Genomic DNA, 7,028 nt, shown 5'->3' with positions numbered 1-7,028 from the left:
GGGAAAAGTGACTAGACACTCTAGATGGGAAACAGGGGATGACACTATAACATGTGGAAAAAGGCGACAGGATCCTCGATGTGAGGTCAGAGGGGTACCTGGCGACCCATGAGTCAGTAGGAACTCCTAGAAACCATAGGGCTCTGGAACAATCCTAGATAGTTGAGTTGCACACTTTGAAGGTAGTTTCATAGCCTGAGGGATTGTGAGTTCATAGAAGGGGGTCCACTACTTGGATTTTGGGAATGATGGGGGATGTGAACATATTGGTTGGAGGCTATTGGGCTTAGTACCTGTTATCACTCAGGTTGTTCCCAAAAAGATCTTGAGAAAAGGGAATACGGCTGAGGTAACCACTAACCAATCTTTTAGCTGCAGATTCTAGCCAATCTGCAACCAGAGAGGGCTCTCTCTTTATGATTTAGATTTGTTTTGTTATATGTTAGGCTAGTTATGAAGCACAAGTATTTGTTTGGTGTTTGGAAGGTGACATTCAGTAGAACAGGGCTGCAAGATGAGAGAAGTTCATACCATTGGGTTAATGGAGTCAGTTGAAAATGAACCTCTGGTATGGTTTCTTAGGAAAAGGAGGACAACAGAGCAAGTAATTAAACATAGAACAATTTTCAAGCTGGAATAAGATGAAATGAAGTCAGGGAATGAAAGGCAATCAAGAATATTTCATTATGCTAACAGAGGGAAATTGAATAAACATTACCAAGGAGCTGTTAAGAATTCCTTGATGATATTTAGAGTGAAAGAACCAGGGAGACAAGAGAAATCAAGAATCCTTGCCTACGCTGGTCCTGTAGAAAACATAAAAATTAACAGGAATTGAACACAGAGTACAGTCAAGTAAATTATGGGTTATTCTTTTTTCCTGCAATTAGAACATGATATATAGATGATAAATAAACATAGGAACAGTAAAACAAGGGTAAAAAGACTTATTGATCCATGAAGTAACACGAGAATTCTGCAACATATTCTTCTACCATTAATTCCACAACCAGAAAATTCACCAGCAAAGCATTCTAGCAATCTTTATTCAGAAAGTTTCTCAAAATTACAGCACAGGTCCAGAATGATATTCACCAACCAACAACAATACATCTCTTGAGGAGGTATTTATAAAAAAGAGTTACAAAATATCTCATAGACAAAATATCAAGCATTAACTTCATCCATCTACTTCTTTAAAGGCAGTAAATGGCATTGGAAACAGAGCGCAATGAATGCAGGAGTAACTTGCATTGTGTTGGCTGCCTTAGGTGGTCTGATATCTTTGACTTTTTGACTCAGCCAACCGGCTGGTAGCTGTCTCTTTATCCCGTGTTTCTGCATTTCTGTCCTGGCCCTTCCATTTGTGCTCGATTTCTCTTTAATGCGTTTTGGCGTGAACGCTTTCCTTGTTGTCTTCATATTTATGATATGTGGCATGCGCATTAAATTTGATTAAATGCAGAAAATTAAAAAGGAATTAGCTCCCACACTACCTTGGTAAAATCTCCAACATGCCCTGCCACCATTGGTCTGTTGGAAATTGGTGTCTTTGTAGTTTAATTAATGTCTTATCAACTTCAGTATACCTGTAATAATTGGGTTGGACTTCAAAAAGATGTGTCATCTCATGTTTAATGTAGAACAAATTTTCTAATTTGTCATATAAACTCTGTCTAGAGGGAGGTACTGTGTATTCTGAACTGCTTGATGATGTTGTAATTTGATTGGTAACGTAGGTATTTACCCTGTGAGCATACTGTTCATGTATTAACAGTCTCCCATTGCTGGTCAATAAGCTGGGTAACCCTTTGCTCTGCAACATTGCAAACTTTTCTCTGAAGGCATTTATCTCTATTTGCATTTCTTGGCACTTTCTTTCTAAAGTTTGTATGAAATTCCTCATGGTCAGCACCTTTTTTACAATCAAAATTGTACATGTTTTGTCCTGAATATCTAGAGCTGCTAGCTGCTCTCTGGTATGAGTATTCAAAAATGAATTAGTTTATTGGCCTGTTCGGGCTTGTTTGCCAATAATGCTCTGGCTTTCTGAGTCTCAAATTGAGCTATCCCTATCAATTCAATCTGGTCATGAATAGTCTGTATTGATGTCCATTGATTAGTGATGGACTAGACAATTTTAGTCCACAAAATTGTTTTGATTTCTGCCAGAGTTTTGTGAAGAGTAAGGTCCTTCTCCAAATATTTTACCTTATTTTCCAGGGCATTTACTTCTCTTGTTTTCTCAGCCACAGTTATTTTTGATTTATCATAATTCACCTCTATCTTGGCCAGTTTTTCTTTGGCTTCCTTTAACTCTTCCATTTGGAGTTCTAAAGCCTTTATTTCCTTCATCATCTCTTCCATGCTCAGGCTGGCATCTGGTCCTGATGTTGTTGCTGAAGCTGAGGTACCTACTGTTGATTCAGGGACAATGGGAGGGATTGCTACTGTAGTTGTAGGAGGAGCTGTTGTGCTTATTGGAGCTGTTTCTGGTGGCTGGGAGGCCAATTCTCCTTGTTTTTGTTGTAATGCTATCTCCAATGCCTTCTCTATTTCTGCCAGCCTTTCATTCATCCTCATTAGCAAACTCACCACGTCCTCCTCTTCTTTCTGCTGTGCAACTTCTGTGGTCTGAGGGTGCATTGTAATTGGTAGCTTGAGCTACTTTCTGAGGGCCGCAATATCTTCTTCTTTCTTTTTTATTAAGACCTGTATGCCCTTGGGATCCTTGGGATCATGTCCCAGCTCAATGATAATTTCCTCCAAGGATTTAATTATGTTATCCTTAGCTAATGAGAAGGCCTTCTCCAATTCCAATTGGGTAGAAGTATTGTGCAATGAATTCTGCAGTCTCTGAGCCAATAATGCTTTTTCTCCCAAGGTAGAGTATACCATTTCTCCGGTTTGTTTATGTAACTCAATTTGGTCCATTGGGTGGATGTCTTTAGAGAGAACTTCCAGATTGGTCTTGATATAATCAGCAGTTGACTGTAGCTGCTGCGTTGTAGGCTTGAAGTGACTAAGGGTCATTATCCCTTCTTGGATATCATAGGCTGCCATTAGCCTTTGTTGATTGGTGGGAGCCATTCTCAGCAATTGATTATAAAGCTGGAACCTTACTGGCTCATTTCTGGCCTTTATTTCAGTGAATGCTTTCTTGATATCGGATCTTACTTTCTCTGTTGCTTGGTGGATGTAACATCCACACCATGCTGCCTCTCTTGCTCTTGCTGATATGAACTAGTTGATGTCTCCAAAATTGGAGGAGCCTGTTGTTCAGCTGTTTCTTCACCCCTTAAGTTGCCTGCTGTCTCTTCTGCCAATTCTTCCTCAGAGTAAGGATTTAACCTTTGCCTCTTTTCCCCTTGTTGTTCTGTCGATCCACCTATAGGTGTCTCTTCCTGCCTGTCCCTTTTCTTGGCTCTTTCCTCATTGAGAGGAGTTTGTAACACAGGGATTTCAGGTACCTTTGTTTGTGTTGAAGGGCCTTGCCCCTTTGATGCATCTAGCTGATCTGCCATTGTTTCCTGCTCTGAATGCAGTACCTCCTTGCCTTTGGATGTCCCTGCAGGTGGAGTACTCTCTTGGGCAGGTTGTTGAGAAGTTGTAGCAGACGATGTGCCCGCTCCAATGTGTTGAGGAAATGTGAAAGGGACCTGTCCAAAAGAGTCCAGGTCAAGTGTTTTTTCAAGCTCTTTCATTGCTTTTTCTAATTTCTCTTCTTCAGTAAGCTCTTCAACTAGTGTGCCTTCTACCCAATCCTATTGATTAGCATATTGTTCAATTTCAGGGATTTTGTGGTGCACATATCCTGTAAGCTTGTTTTTGACTCTTCTAAAACCTATGAAATGTTCAGGGTCATATGGTGACCAATGAAAACTTTGTTTCAGCATAATTTGATCTCTTAATATCTTATCTGCTTCTTCCCAGGCTTCTTCCCTTTTATTGAAGATAAAAGGGCCCAATTGATGTCTTATCTTGAGCTGTGCTTTTTTCCTAGCACCATAGAAATGAGTCAAGTTTGAACTATTAAATTTCTGGTAGTATTACAGGGCAAAGAGTCTCATAGGGACATACTTTGACAGCTTGTAGGGAGTTAATTCATAGCCATAAATCCTGGACACTGTGTGGTTTTGGTAAAAATACCAGTCACCAATACTGTATTCCTTTGAGAGATGTAAAATTTTTTGCATTTCAGCAGAGAACCTGGCAGGAGGAGTTGTTATCAACAAAGAAGTGGTTGGATATATGAACAGATCAATGAACTCAAAATATGTATATGGGGAGTTGTGGACTTCATGGAATACTGAGGTCCAGAAAATCACGGACCTCCTTTCTCCTTTGAGGTCCAATCTTTTAAGAGGAAGTTGGAAACTATGAGGTTGATAGTACAACAACAAATGATATATGTAGGATGTTTATTTAAACACTCTTTCTCTCTCCAAATTCATGAATTGCTCATGGATTTTATTTGCTATGAAGGTGGCATAATCATACTTGACAGCAGGGGGCTATCCTGGAGTGAATATGGACATCAATGCTAAAATAGTTTCATCAATATGCTCACTGGTTTTGAAACCCAGAATGTAGGAAATCATATCAGTAATGAGTATACCAGCCTCATTGAACCAGACTTGATTAAAAGGAGGTGGATGCCTGGGTTGACTTTCTGGTCTCATGAATAATTGAGCTATTCTGGTAATCTCTGAACTGGGCAGTTTGGCAGCTTGGTCAAGCAATGATTTCATGGTGAGAGGAGCCAGAGGCTGAGTGGGCTTAAAGTTCAGCATCTCATTTATGGATTGAGGAGTGATATAGAAGAGTATAGTCCCAGATGGAGCCATAACTGCTCTTTGTGTGGGTTCATAATTTGCACAGCATAAATGGATGAAATCAGGGAGCACATTTACTGAAGGGAGGTAATAGATAGGCATGTTGGATTCCCAAATTCCCAAGACATCAGTATTGCTTCTGTAGCTATTTCTAACTTCACAAAAGGCTTGCAGGTGAGGTTTCTCACCCATCATATCCTTAATCTGGAAATCCCTGTCAGCAAGGGGTATCCATTCCAATTCCTTATGTGGTGCATTCAAGGGGGCAACATTCAAGGCCACTGGAGCTTCCATGCTTCACTGTCTATGTTTATAATTGGAGTTTGGGTCTGTGCAGCAACAGAAAAACAGAGTACTGGCTCTGGGGTTTTTTCTTAGGAGATTTGCAAACTGAGTTTTGTATAAAAATGGCCTCACTGGGTAAGATTCATAGAAAAGACAAAGTCTGCAGAATTTAATTGGGAAGCTGGATAAAACAGAGGAAATGGTGCTCTTTTGCAAGTGAGTTTGACAAATTTAACTCAATATTTGGGCATTTTTGGAGATTTTTCCGGCAGAAATGGGCTTGAATTGCAGTTTAATGGGCAATTTGCAGAGGAGAACAGAATTTGCAGGTTTTCTTTGGAAAAATGGGTCAAACAGTGAATTAAAATGCAGAGATTTGTAGGTAGGGGCACATTTTAATTCGAATTTTAGTTCTTCGGGTGATTTTAACAGAGAAACTAGGAAAAACAGGGTTTACGAGTGAATGTCGGGTAAATACCTGTTTTATAGGTCACTGGTTGGAAATGTGGTTGAAGACTGAGCTGAGGGGGGCGAACTTGCAGAGTGAACTCTCCTGGGTGGCAGACTGGAGCCTTGGTGGCAAATTCGTCGTAATTTTCATGCACAGTCTCCGCAAACCAACGAATAGAAATAAACAAAAAACCATCACTTTCACGACTTTTTAACGAAATTTGGGCTTTTTCGGGCTTTTTGGCGCTTTTTGGGATGACGTCATCATGACGTAAATTTGTCCTGTAGCAGGGTATGGAAGGTGACGTGGCGGATGACATGGAGGATGACGTGGGCAGATGACATGGCAGACACGGCGGACGAAATAGTGACGTGGGCGCTGACATGGGTGGATGACATGGTCAGCGGGAGGCGGGAGCGGTTTGTGGTTTCTATCGCACCGCCCTTTGTACGATAGTGGTTTCTGGTAGAATGGACGCGATGCAATGGGGTGGCGACACGCGTCCCAGGGTACGGCGGGAAAACCGCTTTTTATCAGGCACTAATCTTCGTACACCGGAGCGGCTCTGATATGGACGAGAGTCGTTGGATGGGGAGGGCCCGATCCGACGGTTGACAGGAAGGTAATTTGGCGGTGGTTTATAACAAAGGGCCCGCACATTATTTTAATGTTTTTTAATATTTGCGGGGTATAAACCTTGGTTAACATGGTTTTATATGGTTTATGTAAGTGGCTTTGGTTATTTGTTTAACCAAATGTTAAACAAATCCCGGTGGGGCGCGTGGAGGGTTCTTATTGGCCCTGGGTGGACCAATAATCCTGAAATAACATGGTTATGGATATATTAAGCCGGGGGTTGGGATATTTAGTTTTTTAGGGATTTTATGTATTTTTACATAGTATGGGAGGGGAAAGGTTTAAATAGGAGCTATATAATAGAGTTAGGGTGTTAGTATGTCTTGTGAAAATAGAAAACACTAAGTTGATAAGGTAAAAACTTAGGTTTTTAGGGAAATGGAAGGGTCTTTTTACACAAGAAATGTGGCTTGTTTTGACCAAGTAAACACAAAGTTTCACTTAGTATTTCTCATAAAATGAAATGAGTTAGGACCACTGAGCAGATCTCAATGTCCTTGAGGGGATGTTAGTAATGGTTGCTTGGGGAAATGAGAGGGGAAACCAGTCATGCTCCAATGAACTGTAGCCACTTTGCCATGATGTTTGTGATACCCATGAGATAGATCACATTAAAGCTGATCACCAACTTGCTTCTGCAACACCAGAATTACCTACCCATTATGCTACACCTAACATTTTTCTTCATCTTGTTTGGGTGCATTTGAACTAGCAAACCCTTTCTCTCTTTTTCTTTTGATTACCCTCCTATCTAAGTCTTCCCTTATCTCTTCCAGGGGCTCAGATTCAACTGTTGAGCACCCTTGTTTCTCTACCTAGCC

The sequence above is a fragment of the Pinus tabuliformis genome, chromosome Q (assembly GCF_031772625.1).
Source record: "Pinus tabuliformis cultivar Carrire ecotype Pingquan chromosome Q, CPIR1, whole genome shotgun sequence".
NCBI lineage: Eukaryota > Viridiplantae > Streptophyta > Pinopsida > Pinales > Pinaceae > Pinus > Pinus tabuliformis.
This window is presented reverse-complemented; position numbering follows the sequence as displayed.